Source organism: Pipistrellus hanaki, assembly GCF_964339955.1.
Source record: "Pipistrellus hanaki genome assembly, chromosome: 4".
NCBI lineage: Eukaryota > Metazoa > Chordata > Mammalia > Chiroptera > Vespertilionidae > Pipistrellus > Pipistrellus hanaki.
In genome coordinates this window covers 56,467,547-56,478,090 of record NC_140506.1, presented here as the reverse complement: position 1 = coordinate 56,478,090, position 10,544 = coordinate 56,467,547, and the positions used below count along the sequence as shown (strand labels likewise).

Below are 10,544 nucleotides of genomic sequence, written 5' to 3'. Positions count from 1 at the left end.
ATTTTTGATAGGAAGTATATAAAATACATGTTCCAGATATTAAAATAAAAATTACCACCCACTTTGATTTACGGAATATGTGAATTTATTATTTTAAGTACACTGCCACCCACATACTCTAGAACTTGATGGTTGATCAATCTATGTGTGTTACTGACTATGTATGTGGATTTCATAGTACTTAAAATCCCCCTCTGTAGTGCTACATTAGAGGTTAAACACATGATGAAGTGCATGCTACAAGACAGCAAATACCAGGAAGATGACAAATTGTCTGAATTGCATTTTCCTGATTTTCATTAACTAATTTCCAAATACAAATCAGAAATCTCATCACATTTGTAATGAGGCTAAAGACAATAGTTTTAAATCACACATTGATACTGAAAGTGCTTATTGTAAATGCACTATTTAGACTGACATATTTTAAGCCCATAAAACTGACAATTCAGAGTGGTCATAGCCCTAACCGGTTTGGCTCAGTGGATAGAGCGTCAGTCTGCAGACCGAAGGGTCCTGAGCTTGTTCAGGTTAAGGGCACATACCTTGGTTACAGGTTTCTCCCAGGCCCAGTCCCCAGTCCCAGACTCAGGCCCAGGCTCAGGCCCTGGTCAGGTCTCATGCAGGAGGCAACCAATTAATGTGTTTCTCTCACATAGATATGTCTCTCTATCTTCTCCTCTCTCTAAAAATCAATGAAAATATATTCTAGGGTGAGTAAAAAAAAATATTCTAGGGTGACTATTATAAGTACCTATGACCAACAAAGTGGTCATTATAAGTACCTATGACCAACAAAGTGGTCATAGGTACTTATAATATGCCAAAATTCATGAGTACAAGTAAGAAAATGTACTTTGATGATGACTACCTAAAGAATATTACTTCATAATTAAGAAATAGTCATCTTCATTTTTCTCATAAAAAACATTATCTCACAAAGGTCCGACAAAGAATTATATGGTCAATAATTGGGCAGGGAACGAGAGGCTGAGGAAATATGTGTTATTGGTCCAGCCAAAAACAAACAACCTTCAAAACTGCTGCCCTGCATCTGGCTAGGCCTCTTTTATATTGCATGCATAAGTTTAAATTCTAGATCAGAGGTTTATAAAATTTCTAATTTATAACTTTAAATAGAACTGGAAAAAATTAAAACCAAACATAGATGAAGTGATACAGGAAAAAAGGAGGTAAAATACCTGGTCTATATAAACTGTGTTATTTTTTCCTGCTGGCAATGACTCTATATAATAACATAGTCACATACAAGTTATAAAGTAATTAAAATTTATACAACAATGAACTCACAAACAACTTGCTTATTTCATAGTTACCTAAAACTAGTATATATTCAAACTAGTACAGAAAAAAAAACAATAGGTTGGCATCATGCATGAATTATTTTAGTTCTGTGCCTTTGGCATGTAGCATAGTTTCTTATAAACAGTAGGGACTTATTTATTCAACAAATGATGAGTGACACTAATGTGATATATTACTTTCTGTATACTATAGGTAAAGATCAAGTACTGAAACTGAGAGGAGAAAGAATTAGCAAGAACACAGATCAGAATTTCAGTACCATTATGAAAGATGAGAATTGTTATTAGAGGACATATGAACTGACTTCTGGGGTCTACTTCTGAAAGAACTGATTCTAGATCCCTAATGAAATCTAAAAATTAAGTTTCAGTATAATATAAAGGATATTTTCACTTTTTATGACCCTTAATCTAGTTAATTAGAAGTATCTTTCTTAAAACTGTACTCTTTAAAAATAAAAATTTAAGGAGTTGAAGCATGCTTTGTATGGATTAGCACTGATAATTTATTATTTTAGGTATGACAAATACAATGCATACCTCTTCATTATAAGCTCTCATGAAAAAAAAAATAGTATAGGTAATCCCCATAAGCAGGTTATCTTAAAATAATTTCTGTTTGGATTTTTGTATTGCCACTCAATACAGATGTGGGTCAAAACCTTTTTTCCTAAAAGTGACTATACGGAAAGATAATCCATGATGAGATGGAAGTGCATATAGTAAATGCCAGTAATTATTTAAAACATTGTATAAAAATAACTCAGAACTTCCCCAAAGAAAGAATGCAGCAGTTATTGGAAATAATGTGATTTTTTTGTGTATTGGAAATAATGTGATTTTTTTGGAAGGATGAGATAGAGGTTATTATAATGTTTTCTGCTGGCTGCTGGACCCTCTAATGACATTTCCAACTGAGCCTGGACACCTACTTCCCTTCAAACTTCACACCGCTAACTCCCCCGTTCTCACCCAAATGTAGAATCTTCAGAAGTCTTCCCCATCTCCCTAATTAAGTAGATTTTCCCTTTCCACTTCCAAATAATTTATTCTCATTAATGAATCCAGTTTACTCCCATCACAGCATTTATCACAACTAGGGGATAATTAATTATGTGTTTCTTTACCTTCTTACTTGCCACCGCTACCTGATTATAAGCTATATAACTACAAATGCAACACATTGGAACAAAATAAACAACCTAGTCAGTATTTGCAAAATGAATGAAAGAAAGTAGAGAGATTAGGTTTGAGGAGGCTTGTTGTCTCTATTTACCATTCACTAGGACTCTATTAGTAATTTCATAACTATGGGAGATGATCTAGCAATAAATTCTTATTCATTAACCTCTCTCTTTACTGAAAATGAAAACTATCCATTAAGTTGACTTACAAATCTTTTCTGGTATCCTGCTTGGAGTTTGATGGGCACAGCCCTTAAATCAAGATCTCAAACTCTTTTCCAAGCACCTTCTGTGTGGTGGCTCCATATATGATGGACAAGGTGGACAAGTAGAGGATAAAAGCAAGGGAAGGTTGCTCCTGTCGCTCGGCCTTCCAACAGGAGGCTAAACAGCTTCCAGACAGAGTAAGCTGACAGTCCTCTCCACCATGCCAGGTGCACATCAATCAGGCTCAGAGGACTGGATGACCGATTTCAAGGGAGGGGAAAGGGAGTGCCCTTTGGCCTTAAGTAGCTGCCCTAGACTACACTGTGAATGCTAAGAGGTATTTTTCCTGTGTTTTAAAGGTAACAACTGCAATTATTTCCAAGCACATAACTGCAGTTATTCATAGAGAATTCAATAAAGGTCAGGGAGCCTCTCAGACTGAAGTATGGTTTCTGGAATGGAGCCAATTACTGGCTGCATCAGGAGAGGAAAAACAGCCGGTAGATAGGAGGCTCTGAGCACTGAGAAATGAATGAGCCATCCCCAGATGGAGAAGTCTGGGTCCTCACCGGTTCATCCTTTCTGACAAGTCAGAGGAAAACAAGGAGTCCTGCAGGAGTCAGGAGATGTCTATGATGAATTTCCAATTTGGGAATAAGGATATTAGGACAAGGTGTGGATGGTGTTAGTCTGATTCCTATCTCTCAAGTAACAAAGCCTGCCATGAGATGATTTATAACATAAAATACTTGGGAATATCAGGTTTTTAGAAGCATATGAAGAGATAAAAAATAATCCAGTTTTTCTTGTCCACACTTTTTTTTTTTTTAAGCATTTCAGAAAAAATACTACTAGTAGTAATATTACCTTAAATTTATGGAGTGATTAAAATATTCCAGGGACTCTATTAAGCACAACCTTCATCAAAATTCTGTAAGTATTATCATATGAATTTTGCAGGCTATGTTATGTATCAGTTTGCAGAGGGAGGAAGGATGAACTGAATTATATATTTTTAAATATTTGACAGCAGTAGGAGATGATAGTGAAATGGAATGCAGATGTTTTTAGTCTTTGAATATGATGTTCCTCTAAGAAAAACTTAGTAAACTTATTTACAATCAATTACATAAACTTATGTTTAAATCACAAAATATACAATGATTATTACTTTATGGTTATATAATTATCCAAATAATGTTTCAAAATCATTTGAATCCCCTATTTTATGCAAAGGGATCTAATATACAAAAGACAAAAATATAGGCAACAATTCTAAATATCTCCTGGGATGTTCGGATCTTGAAAACAGTAAGCTTTGGAGACTTTCCCTACTAATTAGTGGTCAACTATGTCTTAAAACAGTGGCCGGCAAACTGTGGCTCATGAGCCACAAGCGGCTCTTTGGCCCCTTGAGTGTGGCTCTTCCACAAAATACCATGTGTGGGCGCCCACATATAGTGCGATTGAAACTTTGTGGCCCATGCGCAGAAGTTGGTTTTTGGCCTGGGTGAATCTATTTTGAAGAAGTGGTGTTAGAAGAAGTTTAAGTTTTAAAAATTTGGCTCTCAAAAGAAATTTCAACCATTGTACTGTTGATATTTGGCTCTGTTGACTAAAGAGTTTGTCGATCACTGTTTTAGAAGGATAACTCATATTTCTAAGCTTACATATTCTTATTAAATGTTTTTCTTCCACAAGAGGTTAAGCAATTGGCTCAGAGTTACAGTTGTGAGATTTCAGTTTAAGGCTACTGCCCATTAGGGAAGCTAGCAAAGAAAACCACTAACAAAAGTCTTTCTTCTAAGAAAGAGTAAAGCAAAGTCTAATTTAGCTAACACCAACTGATGCCTTTCTTAATACAGAGGAAGAGAGGAAGGAACATAAAATGATCATTAGGAATTTACATAGGCATCTAATGAAAAACTTCTTCCATTTCACTAAGTTCACAAAGTATTCATACTCTTTCTAAACCACCGGTCTTAGCACGAGCCACTGAATGGGAATTTACTGCCAATAATTTCTCACTGCATTCTGTTTCTCAAAGCTTTCAAACTGATTATTATAACAAAAGTAAAGGAAACTGCCAAGCACCCGGTGTTCTGTTCCTTTGAAATGTTTCTGGTCACGGTCACTGCTAACAGAAGCCCACAAGTGTAACTAGATATTGACTGAGATGTTCAGTAAATAGGTTAACATGTTCTTTGGCTTAAAAGAGACAGTGACAAAAATGTAAATTCACTTTCTTCTCCCTATCAATCACTAATATTAGAATTACATTTAAATTTTTATATATGCCACGAAATGATCACGCAGCTTTTAATTTGAAAAGCAAATGTGAATGCAATGCTATTAAGTGAAGAAAGAAACTGCTCAAAGTTGTTTTTCATGGGTATAAGAATTATGACAGGTACACTGGGGTATATTAAGATAATATATACTCCACAAGGTGTACATAATACTTTGATTTTTCTATTTTTCTTTCAACAAAATAGCTTATAGGTATGTTACCATATAATGAAAATAATAACATTACCTATTTGTATAATTCACCATTTATAAATTATTTTTATTAATGCCATCACATTATCAGTTATTACTACTTATGCAAAGGCCCTTGCTAAGGAACTGAGAGGCAGAATTATTATCAAATTTCACTGCAGAGGGAGAAGTTAATAATAATATACAGCTAATTATAATAAAAATTTGGGCATCGGAAAATCTTACTCCTCAGAACCTCATTTTACATAGTTTACCACCATTGAATATTTAAAAATTCATAAGATTGTAGATGTCCATTTTCCCCCACTTTGGTACACCACAATGCTCATATGACTTATGAATTGGAAATTTCCTTGTTTGACATGAAATTGTGGAACTGTAGCTATACAGGACTGAAAATACATATGAATCTTATGTTTAGTTAGTGACAGTACCCGCAAAATCTCATCCAATGATCTCATCGAATGCATAGAGAAATGGGCTCCACATTTAGTGGATGACCTTTATTGTTCTAGAATGTTAACCTGGAGGGAAGAGAACCTTTCTGAATTTGTAACATTATGAGCACAATAAAATTAACACACTAAGGAAGAATCAGTATTGTCTACCAACTCTCTCAAAATAAGGCAAAATCTTATATGATAGATGAAATGGAACCCTGTAAGCTTGGACAGATTGTCTCACCACAGGTTCCTCCCCAAAAGCTCTGACATGTATACTGACAGAAAGCAGCTAGCTCTTTTATAAAAAAACCTGAAAATTCCATTCATCTTCTACTCTCCGACATTTTTTAAAAGCACGATCACATATAAATTCACTTTTTTGTTATTCACTTCACTTTAGTCTTCACTCTGAACTGCTGAGTAATTTTCACTCATACAAGAAGAAGTAGAAAATAGCATTATGCCCCAAATGCCATTTATCTTCACTCAAACTATGTGTTTGTCTTGACTTAGAAAGAGTGAAATCCAGAGGCAAAATGCAGTGTGAATGCGTTATGTGTATGGAGACAGACTGCATCAGTAATAACCACCTTGAGATACAGTGGCAGCCCACAATCAAGAACATCAGCACAAGCAGAAAGTATCTGTCCATTTGTTCTTCAGAATAAGGCAAAATTGCAACTTTTTAAATAAGTAATTTGAATGCAGCTTTGGTTTACTTTATCAGGTATGCTTTACAATTAAAAGGGTGATTCATTTAATAACATTTTCTATAAGAAACACATTGTCAAATTATACTAGCAAACGGAAATAAAGTAATCCATCCAACTTGTTAGTTTTTTATATCACCTGACAGAGCATTCTCCTTAAAAAAGGAAAAGAGAAAGAAAAAAAAATCTGAAGCAGTATGAGTAGACAAAGCTTTTACAAGGATATAGCTAAAGTAAGTCTATTATAACTAGATGTAACTGATGTCTAGAATCCATAAAATTACATTGTTTGTCAACATCTGTCAGTAAAGAAAACTGGCAAAAATCATCTCTCACAGGTTTCCATCTCTCTGGTGCAGGTTAAGCATTTCTGGATGTGTGGCGACCTCTTCAGGACACCAGTACCATTAGACTGAGGTAGCCAAGGAATAATAGATATGGTAACTCACAGGGTCCTGACACTCTTGCTTATCCATCTGATCATCAAAGTAGTGTCTCCCCAACTGAAAGTACTCTATTTGGCTTCTTTTGTAGGTCATATGTCCCATGTTATATCCTGGTTGCATATGTCTATATCTTATGTGTTCTTTTACATGCAAAACCCTTTGGGAGAAAGTTTCTTATTTGTTTCAGAATTCTCGATCAGAAGTAACAGAGTATGCCTTGAACTGAGACCAACATAGCTTGAGAAAGGAAAGAGGAGGATAGGAGGAAGAAAAGGAAGGAATTTACAGTGCATTTTTGAAAGGTATATTTTTATAATTTTGAAAGAGAAAGTATATAACTAAAATGTAAGAATAAAAATATCACAAACCACGAAGTCATTAGAAACTGAAAGTTCTAATCCTGGCAAAAAAAAAGTCGCAAAATCCATCTGGTAGGTTTACATAAAGCTTATTTATGCAGTTGTCTAAAACAACTTAAGAGTCTCATGCTCTACCGACTGAGCTAGCCAGGCACCTCAGATGTCTAACACAACTTAGATTGTTTTCATAATTTTAGGTTAAATAACCTGAAAATAAGCAAACCACGTTAGAAATGAATTTCACAAAATTCCTGGATGTAGAGATAATTTGTTACTATGTCACTTCCTTTGCTATGCCCAAGTCCTTTTCCACTTACAACTACATAGGTGGGCTAATAAATGTGGTATTATTACTTGAAAAACATCTACTTTCAATTTGGAACAAAGAAATGGCTTTGATAAATTATGTTAATTCTATCTACTAAATAGTCTTTAATTTTACAACTCTTTTCCATCTCTACCATAGTTTAGGCTTTTGTAATATTTTGCCTAATTGTTCTCCCTGGTCTTAAGTGTTCAAAATTTTCATAAAAGAATGTTAGAAAAAATATTAAGATCTTCATTAGCATAACAAACATTTAACATTTAATAGCTATGTTAGGTCCTGAGACATTAATATAAAACTATTACTTTCATAATATCTCCTACAATGATAAGAAGTTAAGAGTTAAAATAAACTCATTGTTATAACAAATATCTACTGGTTCATCTCTTAAGAAGGAGGAAGAATGGAAAGGAGAAAAGGGTACAGATGAAAGGAGAGAAACAATTAAATAGCTAACAATGTAGTTCAATAAACAAGGCTTTTGTTTTGGAAGATAATCAGATATAGAACAGAAAACTCAGGCAAAGGGAAATCAGAGACAGAAAGGCTGAGAAAATGGATAGAGCTGGAGAGCATTATGCTAAATGAAATAAGCCAGTCAGAGAATGGTAAATCTCATATGATCTTTCTCACTTATGAAATATAATGAACAACATAAACTGATGAACAAAAATAGATCCAGAGACAGAGAAGCATCAATCAGGCCATCAAACCTCAGAAGGAAGGTAGGGAAGGGTGGGGGTAAGGGAGAGAGATCAACCAAAGGACTTGTATGCATGCATATAAGCCTAACCATAGACACAGATACCAGGGGGCTGAGAGCATGAGGGGAAGGGGGAGGGGGCGGTGAGGGGGGTAAGGATACATATGTAATACCTTAATCAATAAAGAAAAATTATATATTAAAAAAAGCAGAAAATTGAAATCAATACCCATGTATAATCTCATTATAAAAACCTCTATTGTGAAATACTGATTGATTAGTCTGTTATAATTGTACTAAAATCAAGTAGTTTCTACCTTAGCAATTTGATTGACATAAATAAGATTGTATTAAAGGCTTAAATATTGAGATTGATCTGGCGATTTAAAGCACTCTACTTCAAAGTTAAAAAAAAGTGACAAATGAAAAACTAATAACTGATTAACTATTAGAAACTTTAAAAGAAATAAATTAGTGCTATTAAATTTAGTCCTGGGTATGGCACGTTCACCATTTGCATTCATGGTAAGTCACACAGGACATAGCTAATTGAACCTATCTAGGGTAAGTCCAGTTCTTACAGTGAGGCTAATGCTGCCGCAGGTAAGGAGATGAGCACCCATCACTGTCTATAAACATGGCCTGTAGGCCATGTGTGCACAAAGCTTTCACTTCTAAGAACATCCTTCAGTACTAACCTTCATGACCACATGCATTTAGAAAGTGTAAGGGCAATACTCTCTTAGAAAAACCATTCTTATGCCTCTGATTACATGTTTTTCTATTTTAATGTCTTATTTCATCTACTATTTCCCTTGCATTGTCTCTTGCATTTTAAGTAATTTAACATTAGATGTATAACATAACATTTTAAGTATATTATGCTCTTTAAGTTTCTAGAAACTTAAAGTATGCCTTTATAAAAGTCAGGTCTACTTTGTGCTACAAAAATGAAAAAAGATTTCTTTCATGTTTTGCCAATGTTAAACCATAGTCGCTGTATTCCATGTTCACATATTTCATTGTTATAATTTCATGTTACAGTGAGTTCTATTGGCCAAGAGTCCCAAGAAGACAAAATCAGTTCCTCTCCTGCTTTTCTTCCCAGAAAACTTTCCAAAGGAAACAGGTTTCTTTCTATAAATTGTGTGTTTTTTTAAAATAAATTTTAAATTTCTAAATTTAATGAAAAATATTTTTCTCTTTTTTTCCAGTTTTCATTATTATTTGTGGGACTACCAAGTTACCAAAGCTGATATAACTCACTAAGATTTTAAAGAAAGTATTTGATGATAAGAAAATGAGTTAAACATCATTCTAGAGTTATTTTTCTGTCACACTAGATTAACAATACTAGAAATGACTACCATTATAAATTAGAAATAATTTTTATATTGTCTCATTTTCAAAATCCAGAGGCAAAATAAACTGTAAATTTTAAAATACATGAATGTAGCCTGGCTGGTGTGACCCAGTAGGAGGTAACCAATCGATGATGTTTCTTTCTCATCGATATTTCTATCTTTCTATCCCTAGCCCTTCCTCTCTACCTAAAAATAAACATTTTTAAAAAAACATACATGCAGCCCTGCTGGTGTGGCTCAATGTATTGAGCATCATCCTATGAATCAGGAGGTCACGGTTCTATTCCCATTCATGGTTCTATTCCCATAACTCTAGAATGATGTTTGGGCTCAGTCCCCAGTAGGTGGTGTGCAGAAGGCAGACAATCCATGTTCAGGGCTAGCCTAGCCAAACCATGAAAAAACTTTACTCCTTGTTCCTTTTTCCCTTTCCTCACTCTCAAGGACTTCCTACCTGCTGACTGGGCTGCCCCAAAGTCCTAAACAATGTCTCACATATGCTGCATCTTTCCCACCAGGAACTGTAAATAAATCCTTTATCTGTCCCCTGACCCTTTACCCCAAATCTTTCTTTTTTGTTTCTTAAGAAGGCCACTTTTCTGGTACATTAACTCAAGCCAACATGTTAATTGATTCTAATATAAGAGAAGGCTTCCTTTCTCATTCCTGGAACATACATGTGACTTTAGGGAAAAATCTATTAAAATGAATGAAACTAGTGATGGGAAATTTTAACACTGAATAAAGCAGCAGAACAAATGATTTTTAGAAAGGTGTTCTTGGGATATCTTTTGTATGATAATCACCCTGCATATGCAAATACCTAAGCTGCACAAGAAAAAATTGGCTGAACTAGAGAAGGATTAGTACATATTTTTGACACATTTAAACTACTGAATAGTCTTCTCTGTATTGGTGCAAAATTGATCTAGATGCTAAAAATAAAAGTACAGTCTAATATACATGCAAAATTGTA

At 34.4% G+C, this 10,544-nt stretch overlaps 1 protein-coding gene across 10 annotated transcripts in view; it reads right to left on the bottom strand.

Annotated features, from left to right (window-relative positions):
• The window catches only part of FER (FER tyrosine kinase), a 241,552-nt gene that overhangs the window by 43,346 nt on the left and 187,662 nt on the right, over positions 1-10,544 (bottom strand). The gene's annotated exons all lie outside the window — the stretch shown is intronic.